The sequence below is a fragment of the Apus apus genome, chromosome 2, assembly GCF_020740795.1.
Source record: "Apus apus isolate bApuApu2 chromosome 2, bApuApu2.pri.cur, whole genome shotgun sequence".
NCBI classification, from domain to species: Eukaryota; Metazoa; Chordata; class Aves; order Apodiformes; family Apodidae; genus Apus; species Apus apus.
This window is the reverse complement of record NC_067283.1, coordinates 8,817,055-8,830,332: the sequence shown is the minus strand read 5'-3', so window position 1 is coordinate 8,830,332 and position 13,278 is coordinate 8,817,055.

The window sequence follows — 13,278 nt, the reverse complement described above, 5'->3', positions numbered from 1 at the left end:
AGAGAAGAACAAAACACCTTTTGCAAAGCCAACCAAAAAAGTGATTAAAAAATTGTGGGGTTTCTTTGTTTCTTTTTTTTTTTTTTTTTTTTTTGAGATGTTCCTTAGCAGTAATACATCAGAGTTCATCCCGAGCCATCAGTGGGTGAACATACTGGAGATGTGTTTTGGGAGACAAGTGGTGGGGCCAGCATCGCGTCCCCTTCCCTGGTCCCAGCTCCAAGCCCTACCAAGGGGCTCATCCTCACCGGGTGCCGATGAGTGAGGTTCTGCTGTGCTGCGTGCTCCTCCCTGGAGGGTTTCCAGGATCCCTCAAAAATTTTTGCAAAACATTGTGTGTGCATGTGTGGGCGTCTGCAGTGGGACCGTGCCAGAAGGGAGCTTTCCTTGAATGTCTTCTCACCTTTTCTTTGGTTCCCATTACTCACCAGTCTAGGATGTTCATCCATTGGGCAGCCTTTTGCTTCAGAGATGCAGCCACATCCTCTGCTGGGATGGAAGGCAGCTCTAGTTGGCCTCCTGGGATGTCCTTTCTTGGGGCCACCACTGGAGAGCATAGACCTTGCTCTTCCATACTCAAAACCTGAGAGATTCTGGAGAAGAGCCAGGAGCTGGTGGCCAAACCCTAGGCATGAGCACCTCCATATCAAGTCCTAACAGATGGATGTGGTCTCTCCTTCCTGGCAGCTTCTAGTCCAGGGCCACCTCCAGCCTCTGAAGTTTGGCCATGGCTGGGATGGTGAGACTTCAGTGCAACTGCTGGCATGCTGCAGCACCCATGTGGACTGCTGGGATGGGAACTGAGCCACCCTAATGCCATCGCAGGGGACTGTGGACCACTTGGTGGGTGCCAGGGACCTGACGCCCATCCAGCTTGGACTCTGCTGCCTCTGTGTCTTTGGGGTCTGCTGGTGTGTCAGGGGCTGCAAACACGGCTGGTTTGGGGCATGTAAAAATGTGATCCTGGAACAAACGAGTCTCTGCTGTGAAGTCTGGCCTTCATACAGCAGTGTCTGGGCATCTGAGCTCTCTTTGTCTCTGGACAACAGCTGTCATTTTGTAAGGTCTTTACACTGAAAATACAACAGTACTGGAGCCTACCTGCTCAAGAGGTCAGGCAGTGGAGGTGTTTAGGGCTGTCAGTGAACAAACTTCGAGCCGTTGGCTTGGGGTCTCTGGTCTAAACCACAACTGAGACGTAAAAGACCTGTTAGACCAGAGCTCACGCCTGTGTCAGGGTAGGGTATGTGCCCCAGTAGGGACCATATCAGCCACATTTAATCTTCACTGAAAGGCCAAGACAAGCTCAGAGCTTTGAGGTGTGAGAGAAGTTAAGATGCTGTCTTATACTAGGACCAACCTGTTTCCCCAGGCATAGAAATGCTGTGCTGTGTTCTCCATCAAACAGATTTCCAGTGACTGTGTGCCTCCCTCTCACCGTGTATTTATGACATCTCTCCCTTTGTCCCCTCACATCTGGATCACCCCTCCCTGGTATTTTTTAGAAGTGCTTCGTTAGATGGACCCATCCAACCTGTAGCTGCAGCTCTCATATGAAGGATGTACTGTCATAACATGGTGCAAAACATCTAGGAGATGTCACCGTCCGTTTTCAGGGTCCGAGTATGGCAATAGTTTGTATAAAATGTACACATAGTGGTGGCTACAGAATAGTTTATGACTAAATACATATCTATTACTGTTAAAATAATGTATAAGAATGTACTTGAAGCTATTATCCTTGTGCTCTGTTGTCTGAATAATTAAAGAAATTACAGAGACTTCCTGAAATGTCTGTTATGTGATGACATTCCTATTGCACCCTCTCAGCTCTGTGTTTTTAAACCCAGTGTCTCTAAAACATGTCCTGGGGAGCCTGTCGCTCGGTCCTGTGGGATTCAGCTTGGAACCCTTCAAACACAGCAGGAATTGTGTCCGTGCTGCTTCATGTGATGGTGGCAACCTCTGTCTTCTCCCACCTAGTACCATACAGACAGTCTATCATTTACCTGCCAAATGCCACGAGGCTCTGCAAAGCCAACTCATTTGGCAGGGTTTTGAGACAGAGATGCCCTGAAGGTCAGCCCATCAGCAGCTGCCTCTCCAGCCTCCCCCACCCACGCCAACGTGAGAAATGACCCTAATGAGACTGGGGCTATTTTGTGTTTATCTAACCAGTCATTCACACAGTGCCCCAGTGCTCAGGCACCAGGTAAATCAGGGAAGCTTGGATGCACCAGGAAAAGAGGTTCACATCCACAATGCAATTAAAATCCAAGGCAAGCACTGGAGTAAATTAGGTCTTTCACATCCAGGTAGCCATGCTGTGCCACAGCCAGCAGCTCTTTGTGCCCTCACATATGAAAGTTTGCTTAGCTATATTTTTGAATATATATGTATATGCACATGCATGTATACATATATAATATTATTATCTACATATTAAGGGCTCAGCATATCCTACCAGGCTATAAATGTGTTTATGTTGGCCCTCTAGAGCATTTCACAGCAGGCTGAGGTCAAGCAGGCGATGTAAATCAGTCTGGTTGGATGATAATTGGGCAGCAGTTTTACAGCTCCAGTACAACATATATTTCAATTACAGGGGGAAGGAAATCAGAAAGAGCATTTTATTTTACTCATTACTGTAAGCCATAAGGGACCACTAGATTTCCTAAGCTTTTGAAATTTTCTCTTCAGCAGTTTCTGCCTTAAAACTAATGCAAACTTTACAAATAAACAAACAAACAAACAAACAGTTAATTTTCCATTTACTGAACATTCCAGAGCTTTCAGTGGAGTGGTGTTAATGCCATCCTTGGCCTACACAGGCTGAAAATATAATCTTTAAAAAGTACATCTTTAGAAGTGATGGGATTGCCTCAGAGTTTGATGGGAGCAAGATGAGACTCACATGCACTATGTCAAGATTGGTAAATATAACTTTTAAGGCTTTGCATTTAGAGTCTTAAGGCTTACATATTTAAATAATGTTCATTTTCAGGGCTGAAAAGAAGCAAGCAAATTCAAAAAATCTGAGTTTAATAATCCTGCCCTTCTTCCAGTTCCCTGTCCACATGCACGGGGAGTTGTGCTGTCACCTCAAAACCCAGTGCAGGACCCTATATAACTTATTTTCTTCCATTTTTAAGCCAGACTGAAGCCAGATCTTTGGATAAATATGGCTGCAAATAAGGAGTGAAACCACAAGGTCAGGAGATCTGTTTGGGGCAAAAATATCTGTTTTGATGTCCTGTGACCTAAATGTGAAATAAATATTAGATTTGCTCCGTTTGGTGTAAAAAAATGTCAATTCCTATTACCAAAGGGGAGAAGTGACAAGGGATGCTCTGTGTGGTGTGACCATGGAGGGTCCCTTGGCCACCAAACTTGCTTCTGGTTGCTGCCCAAGGGCAGGAGGGCTCGGATATGGGCAGGAGAGCAGGAATTCTGTGGGAGCACTGTGTGCTTTGTGCAGCTCTGCCCATTTCACTTGACCCTGGGAACAGCACCGAGACCCCTTCCTCACCCCATTGCTGGGCAATGTTTGTCTGAACCAGCTCTCTGGGGCACCACGTTGTCTGCCATGAAAAGCCGATGTGCTCACAGGAAAAATATACTCAGGAACTTTGCATCGTTCCAAGCCTTGAGTCTTTTGATGGTATTTGCTGCAAGGGAAGAGATGATAAATCTGTATGCAATTACAGCAACATGCTTTTGGTATCATGACACGCAGGCACTATGTCACAGACCTGTCACAGGGTTTCACTGCATGGAGGAAGCTAAATTTACAAGCAGGGTATAGCTCAGGCTTTGGCTGGAGCATGAGCTTTTTTCAGTTAAGGCTGGAAGGGGCCTCTGGTGGTCCTTGGTTCAACTGTGGCCCATATGGGTCCAGCTTAGAACAGGATACTTGAGAGGATCTTCTGTCAGGTCCCATGTGGGATGGAGAGCCACCACCCCTCTGAGTAACTGGTATTGTTAACTAAGCTAACGTTGTGCCTAAATATTGTGCAGCATCAGGTTTCATCTACCAAAAATCTCTCTTTATATTCTCTCTGTGTTTCTTCTGGGAGGAAAGAAACCCAAGAGTTAAATCAAGATTAGTTTTAAGAAATCCCAGGTTAAAAAACTGGGACATTCAGAGATCCTCTGAGCTCTGCTCCTGCATCCTGCACCCAGCAGAGGCAGCCGAAACATGACTTTCCCAGATAGCCTCTGCTCTGTGTGTCAGTCCTGCCCTGCTTTCTACAGCAGTAAGCACTGTTCTTAATTATTAGACTGTGATGAATGCAAATAAGTATTAGTCTCAGGATTGCTCATGGACAATTCTCTTGGAATAGTCATGGGTTTGGTGCAAGCTTTGTTGGTGCTGCCAAATGATGCCCTTGCTAGTCTGCAAAGTTTTTCTAGAAACAGGAGCGTAATAAATGTACAGTATCAAACAAGTCTGTTCTGGCACAGTATTTGTATGAATAACCATTTTGTGCTAACACCAGTGGAAGCTGTGGGGTTCACAGGCATCAGAAAGTCCAACTGCCATTCAAATATTCGCAAATAATGAATTATGTGATCCCACAAATAACAACAAACCAACCTGCTTGCTTTCATTGAGGAAAATGATTATGAATCACTGTGTACTGTGGACTCAATCCAACAACCACCAGCGTCAAAAGGAGTCTTTCCACAACTTCAAACAGGCAGGGAGCTGAGCTGTGTTTGCTCAGCTTTACTCGGTGTATCCCTTGTTTTCATATTGCACGATGAAATAATAGAATTTATCAGGCAAGCAGGAATTTCCTAGAGCAGCCAAGAGCGGGCAAATGTCATCTCCTGACTGCATATGTGCAGCTCCCACTGATGTCAGTAGGGTTATGTATGGGCAAAATGAGGTCAGGCTGTGTTGTCCTACTTTACGTGCCCTGTGGTATTACACTCAATTAAGTTTTGTCTCCCAGGACACAGCCTCCCTCCCACTTAAGTCACCAGGAACTTTGTCACTACACAACAGTGCAGGAGAAGGCATGAAATACTTGTCTTTGATCTAGAGAGCAAAAAGGTTTAACTCGTGTTTTTAAGAGCATGCTCCTGCACTTTGAAAAGAGGGCCTACTTTCAGTAGGAAAAAAATAATAAATAATCCATGAGATCCCAATGAGGGAAATCTTCAGGAGAAGGGAAGAGCTTTGCCAGCTCATGCAGAGCGTGGTGGCCTCAGCAAGACCTTCATCCCAAGGCAGCAGGGCATCTTCCCTACCCTCTGCCAACAGCTGCCCACAGTCACTTGCAGAAAGATCCTGAATATTGTGTGCAAAGCTTTTTAGGCAGTGCAGGAGAGTCAGCCATATCTTCTGGGTGGATGACCACATGCTAGACTACTTTGAAAATATTAATCACTGGTTATGAAGTGAAACTATAAATAGCTGTAGGAATGCCAGCTGAAGGAGAAAGCAGTAAAAACCTTCAGTACAAACGAGTTGCCAGAATGATGCTGCGCTTTGAGTGAACTTACCTCTTTGATGGGGTTGCTTCTGATTTTGAGCAAGTAGCTTGTCTCTCTGCCTTCATCAGACATGGGCAGAAAACACCTCTGAGTATCACTTTTCATGGTCTACATAATGATAAACATGGTGATTCAGATATCATCTACTGCCTGTGTGACACTCTGAGGGATCTCCTGTGTGAAACGGGTGAAACTCTAGGATGATGCAGAACCTTTATGTGGCAGCCTCTTTGAAAGCCATCTGTTTATATATTGGTCAACAAATTGTGCTCAATCTTTAAATCTCTCACAACTGCCAGTATTAGGCACCTTTGTATGTAAAACAGGCATGTCTCATGCAGGATTTTAGGTCCCTTCTAAAAAGAGGTCAGTTGGCCTTTTATATGATGTTAAGCTTTGCACCACACACAAAAGTCACAGGGAGGACCCACAAGGCAGTAGTCATCTCAAGGCTAAGACATGATTTTGACTTTGTTTCTGTGTGTCTCTTAGTGAAGTCAGTGGGGCCCCGAGGGCAGTTTGGTTCTCCCTGAGGTAGGTACCCACTGGCTGGCTGGAGGGTCTGAGTGGATAAGATCTCTGTGGGCTAATAAGGGAGATGAGACAGCAAGAACTCACACAGACACCTGCAATGATGTGTCTGAATGTAGGTGTCCTAACTTGGAGCTGAACCATGCCCAAAATGTCACTTCAGGCCTCCATTTTCTGCAGGGGCTCCCCATGGGGTGCTGAGTTACATTCAGCTTCTCCTTGACGCATCCAGTGGTCCTGGTGTGGGGCACCCATAGACTTTCCATAGCTCTGCAGAGTGACGTAGCTTTGGATGTGGACAAATTCACTCCCTCTCTGTGTCTACAGCTGGGGTGAGCCCAGTGTAGTCCAAAGCCAGAGCTTTCTCAGGGGCTGGTCCTCTGCTGTGGGACGAGCTCAGGACTTCAGAGCAGCCACAAACCTCAGCACCTCTTTCCAGGAGCGAGACACGCTTGTTCAGCCTTGCCTGCCTTGGTATAAACACCGTGCACGTACAGTGTAGTTAATTAAAACTATTCCCACTCAATTTTCCCCTGGGGGAAGGAAAGAAGAGATAGATGCTCATGGGAGAGGTGCTCATCACATTGCTTAATGTGATCTAGAGGGGGACATGCAGCACTGTGGGGATAAAAAGCCATGGAAGCCTGAAGGAGCCCCATGGAGTACAGGGAGAGCTGTCCCTGGAAAGAGATTTCCCTTAATCCATGTACTGTCAAAGGGAAGAGGTGGTGTGCTTCCAGGAGAGAAAACAGGAGACCAATACTCTTCAAGGTGAGGAGGAGGCATGGATGAAGGCTTTTCCTGACACCCATCCACCTTTGACTTCCTGCTCAGGACCTCTGGGGTCATGCAAACCTCCTGTCTCCCAAAGCCCAGTTTTTGGGCAACTCATGGAAAGAACAGAAGTCCCAAGCAGCTGGGTGTGGGCATGACACAGTTGGGTCTGCACACTGGGCCTCGGTGACTCAGTGCTGACGCTATGGGAGCTGTCTCAGGCCTCAGACACAGCATAAGAACAGCCTACAGCTCTCCCACCTGCTGCTTACTGACTTACTCATGGAGACACCAGGGAGTTGCTTGGGCCTCTACTTTGTGGTGTGTGGATGTGAAAGGGCTCGTTCAGGGAAGGCGAGGGCTCCAATCCATGCAACAAACACTGTGACACGTAGGGCTGTTTTCCACTTCTGGGTGAGGTTTTGTTCCCAAGCATGAGGGCAAGAATCCTCTGCACTGAGCACAGGACATGGGACAAGCCCTTATGAAGCATTTTCATTTTAAATCAGCTCTGGTGTCTTGTTTTTGTCAGCACCAAGCAGTCTGGCACTGAGCTGGTGGTGCTGCTGTGGGAGGGAGGCAGCCAGTACCCACCATCACAGGGACCATGCTGTTTTATCAGGTCCCTTGTGCTTTCCAGCAGGTGTTGAAGAATTTCAGAAGCAGAGGAAAAGGGACCTCAACAGTGGGGTCTGGCCAATGCTGCAGCAGTTTGCAGCAGAAACTGATGCATGCACAGCAAGAAGGACTTAGGCACCACCAAGGGATTTCCACCTATCTGGATAAGGCCCTGAAGGTGCAAAGGAGATCTTCTTTCCCCAAAACAGGAATAACCCAACTGCTCATAGCAATGGGCAGGATGCTGCAACTCATTGAGGCAGGGGGGACATCTCTGTGCAGCCCCTGCCTGTCAGGGACCAAGCAGTGACTGGTCCAGGTGGCTGGATGGCAGCAATGCCATTTTGGAGAGAGCTGTGGCATAGGTTCCTCAGCTGGGGCTCAGGTGATTTGACCCCACAACATCAGGAGCCAGCAGGGTAGGACCCAAGGGAGCCCCGGTGTCCAAAATGAAAGAAAAGTTGCATTTCATGCTATAGGTGCCCAAGTAGGCAAATTGTCATTTTACAAATATAAAAGAGGTCACATTTGGGCTGCCAGTGGAGTTGCTCTTTGCTGCAGGAAAACATTTCACCTGATCAAGAGGTGTTCAGTTTTAGGACTTTTTTTTTTTCTCTCACTGGGGAAATGTCTGCCCTTCAGTTATCAACTAAAGCTGAGAAGAAAACAAAACTAAATATTATTTCACCTTTAAGTATAACAGAATAAAGAGCAAAATTAGAAAATCTTCTTGCAGTTTGATACATCAGGGCTGTTCTTGTCCTGTTTGTAGGGATCCTAACAAGGCAGAAGTATTTGTGGAGAGTTGAATAATGACATCTGTTATCAAGAATAAAAAATCCAGTGGAAGCTGTTTCATATTAAAAATGAAACTCAGGGCCAAATTTCCTCTTGATGAATATAGGCACAGCTTTATAAACTTCTTTAAAGTTTCACTCTTTACACCAGGATAAAATCCAGCCCAAGGAGCTTATATAAACAAGCACTAAGCACATGTGCAGAAAGAGTTTGCATTTTAAAGATCTCACTGAAAAGAAAAAGAAGCAAGCAGAAACAAAACGCCAGACCTTCCAGGACTTGTTCCTTTAGGTGGAATTAAAGTGACCTCTAGTGATTCCCCGTCAGCCCTGCAGCTCGGCAGCCGCAGCGCCCAGCACAACTGGTGCAAAGGTATGGTGCTCTCTCTTATCTGCTATAAATGCAATCGATCCCTGATTACAGCTAAATTATAACAATTAATGACTGCTACAACCACCATTCCTACAATTCAAGTATAAAACATTTCCCCAAGCTCTACCAGTTCTTTTCATGCGAGTCTTGCACTGTTAAAAGAAGAGGATTGTTGTTATTAGCCCATTAAAAATAAGCAACACAATGAATTTATTAGTAACTTATCATCCATGTGTCTTCTGGCACTGCTGACGTGCCGTTCTTTGGGAATAGGCAGGATAGGAAGTGTGCTAGAATTGTGATTTAACTCGTTTGTTCCTACTTTTTGGAACAGTCGTAGGCTGGTCGCAAAATTATTACCAGTTGTGCAGCAAACGTGGAGTGCTCCTGCAGGGCTGAGCCATACCCATTGCTGGGTCCAACCTGACTGGACCACAGGAGAGAGAGTTTCACCCCTACAAGGTCATGTTTTTCTTCCCAAACTATCAATTTTATTTTATGAAAAAAAAAAAAAAAAAAAAGAAAAAAAGAACACAGAGAGAGGATGATGCAATTCATCAGCTGTGGGAGAAACTAAAAATAATCTGCCAAATTATGCTGGTTATTATGAAAATCAATAGAAAGGGGGTTAGAAATGGGATGTCATCATTCAGAAGCAATGTGGGGGAAGCTCAGTCAGCAGAGAGGCTGTGCATGCCCCGGTCTAATATTCTCCAGGGTTATTTCAGGGTTGGAGAAGGGAGCAAAAATCATCGGTTCCTTTGGTACAGGAGATAGGGATGGGCTCTAAAGAGATGCTGAGCTCTGTTGTGACTCAGAACGTAGATACTTTAAAAATATACCTCCTCTGTAAGTTAGATGTGTCAGTCTCTGAAACAGAACTGGGTGAAAAGCAGAACACCACTCCTGCCAGAAAAAAGTCACCCAACTCCTTTAGTTTCATACGTGTTTCAAAGAAGTTCACCTCCAATCACCTCTTTGATTCTTTCCCTCTGCATCTTCACTAAAGATGAGGTTTGGCATCTGCAGGAAGAAGGACAAGACCATTGCTTCCCTCTTACTCCCTTTCTCTGTTGCCAGCTCTTCCTGATGGTCATGCTGAGAGCAAATTGCTGTTTGAACCCTTTCCAGGGCTGCTTTAGCATTCCCTGTAATTTTCAAGGAGGCTCTGCCACAGCCACTGTAATGAAATGTGTTCCCTTGTTGTGGTCAGTGCTACTTTCATCACCCATTTGCAATAAAGATCCATTTTTTTAAATATTTTTTTTTGCCTGGATTTGTCAGCACCTTCCACTCCCACCAAGTATTATTTTAGGACATTCCTAAGAAATGTTTCAAAAGGAATTCTCATAGAAATGAGATGTTTTGCAACTGGTGTCACTCGACATGCTGGCTCATCCTGATCCCCTGCCTGCACTGCCAGCCCTGAGAGGGGTGTCAGGGGACCCTGCTACCTCTCTGTGGGGGTCCACAGTGTAAATCTGGGCCATATTCTTTATAACCCCTGCTCTCTGCCCCCAAAATGCCCAGGTTGCCCTGAATGCTGGGCTGTTATTGTCAACTATGGTCTCACTGGCCACTGCTCAAGGAGCATCTTCCGAACCCACCCTCATCCTGGAGCATGAAGCAACTTGAATGGGTGAAATGATGCACGTGTTAGTCCAGGGCTCAGAAATTAGCCAGAGAAGGTGGATTTGTCGTCGGATAACGAATCCAGCTACCAGAAACACCCAGCCCAGCTCTCTGCTCTGCCTGGATAAGGTCTCTTCAGAGTCACAGCTGCAGGCCAAGGAACAGGTCCTATGCACCTTTCTCAGTTCAGTGAAATATGACTAGACCTGTGTTTGCTTTTAAGGCTTAGAGACTGAAGGAGAACATTTTTATTTGTCACAAGAAATTATTTCAATAAAAACAAGTAGGTAAGAAGAAGCAGGGTGCTTAATGCAAGATCATCTGGTGCTGCATCTGAATTATCTTTTAGACCTACATATCTTTATTGATGTTAAACTAAACCAGTGGTATTTTGGTTCATTTATTTCCCAAAGAAAGTGACTTGCACTTTCTATTAAGATCCTTATCCAATCTATTTTAATTTTGGAATAAATGATACGATTATAATGAAAGGCAATGACTAGAAGAACACATTTTGTCTTGAGTCACTTTCTGGTAAAGGACCATTTCCTTATTTTTAAAGCCAGGGCTGCAATAATACAAAATACTCACACAGTCTTTGAGTCTTAAACCTGAAAGCTGTAAAAATATAATTTATTTTATACATGCATGCTGTGGGTTTATTTTTCTAGCTAAGGAATGAGAATACAGAAGCTGGTTTCACTTTTGTGGTCTAATAGGTCAGTGCAGATTTACCATTTTAAACATGTGCAGCCATAAATACACAGCAAAACAAATTGTTGCTGCTGCTGTGATCCAAACCCCAAATTAAAAACAAACACAAATTAGAAATCCCCTTTAGAAATCTCATCTGTCTAAAGCTGATGTAATATCATCTTGATGACAGAACTTCTCAGATAACAACAGTGCATAATAGCTGGACTTTTTAGAGTATTTTTAGTAAATCTCTTTATTGTTTGTTTTGAATATCCTCGTACTTGGAGGCATTTTAAAATTTCTGACTCTGAGAGCCATGTGATTGCATGTGAATTTCAGATTATGTTGATTTTTTGCAAGTTAGCTTCCAGCCTTCATTGTCTGCAGCAAAGATATTAAGAAAATGAACCTGAAATCCTGAAGACCCAGACGGGATGAAAAAAAATCAAAATAAAAAATAAATTAAAACAAAATTTGAGTTTAAAATGATCTTGTATTTATGTCATGGTAAAGTGTGCACAGTTGAAGTTGACATCAGGAGATGAGTCAAAAGTAGCACAATGGAACATTAAATTCTTTGATGCTGGAAGCTATAGAAAAGACTAAAGCAGCCAGCTGGACAGCAGCCCACCCAGCTCTGCCTGTCTGCAGGGGAGGAGGTCACCCTGGTCCTCCATGGACACACATTTGAAGAAGAAACATGGTGGTGTGGCATATTTATAAAAGGCTCACCACTGTCTGAAGGAAAGTTTTCCTGAGGAAAGAATTTTTGAAAACCAGCTCCTTACAAAAAGTCTCATCAGATTTGTTGGGAATGAAGGCAGGGGTGGAGCACAAAAATGGAGACTACTCAAACAGCCTGGGGAAAACAGCAGGGCATAATATGCTCTTGAAGATCCTTCACAATGGTCTTGGAGTTTAGTTTTTCCTGCCCTGGCACCCTAGAGTGGATTTAGGAGGAGGGAGTGAGTGAGAGGAGGGGATAACATCAGGGCTGGGGGGTCCCTCTGCTCCCACCTCCCCAGCACGTCCTGGCATAGGTCTCCAAACGGAGCCAATCCCCCTGACTTCCCTCCTACCAGAGGAGAGCAAGTCACCAGATAAGAACAACACAAGGCTCCCTGGCTCTGGTGGGGCTGCACAAGCTGCCAAGCACATTTTAGGGCCAAAAGGGAAAAAAATGAAATGTTGCCAACAAAACCTCCTATTAAGTGAAACAACAATGCCCTGATGTGTTGCCCAACCACCTCATGAAGCTCTTTGGAGGTACTGAAGCTACTGGCCATTTGCTCCATATCTTCCAGGGCTGTGTCTTAGCCAGTTTAGTGATACCAGGAAATAATTTCTAGCCCTTTTTGGGCCCTCTTGCACAAAGCAGAACCAGGCACTAACATAACTGCAGGCAGATCACACTCCTGGAGAGAAGCTGGCAAGCCACCCAGCAGCAAAGAAACTGATCTTTTTGAAGGTTTGCAAGGAAAACTGCCAGAAGCCAGGTTTTGTAGCTTGGGATTGCATAGGAAAAACCTAAAGGTTCTTGAATGACAAAGGTAAAGATGAAGCCATGCAAGGATGACTTTTCACCCTGCAGAGAGGAGGGAGTCAAAGTACCAGAGGTATGGCCTACAAAGTACCTTGCCATGGTTTGCAGGAGGATGCTGATGTTGAAAATGGGAGAAATAGGAAAATGGGGAATGCTAACAATGGTACTTATGGAAAATGACTGCATCCACCATGGAAATGAAGCCCATTGTTTAATACACTTAAGAACATGCTGATCTCCATCCAAGAGCAGGAGGAAATCGACACAGGAGTCGATGCCTTTGAGAAGGATGATGTGAAATGCATCCATCAAATTGTCTGCGTTGGCAGGTGACTGGACAACTGTGAAGTTAGAAACTCTAATCTGTGGTAAGGAGAAAGGAGCCTGAGCAATTGCAGGACAAGTATCTTGACATCAGCATTGCACAAGAAAACAGAACAAGTTTTAGATGAAAGAAGGATCAAAGACAAAGGGCCAAGGAGAAAATGGGATATATAGCACCGAATTGATTGGGTCAGGTTAATACAGAATGGTTCTTTGATACAGTCTGTGACTTTATTTTTAGACAGAACAATTGATCTAAGAAGAACTTCCACTGATGTTACATGAGTATATGCTACCAAGAAGATGGAAACAACTGTGTGAGCTGCAGGTTGGGCAACAGAGGAACTGTGAAGGGCTCACTGAAAACGGAAGGAGGAAACAAACTGTTTTCCTCAAGCATCGATCATCTCACTGATCTATTCTACTACACCTGTCAGAAATCTGCTGTGGTGAGTGACAAGACAAGAACTGTTATGGTTAATAAAGTT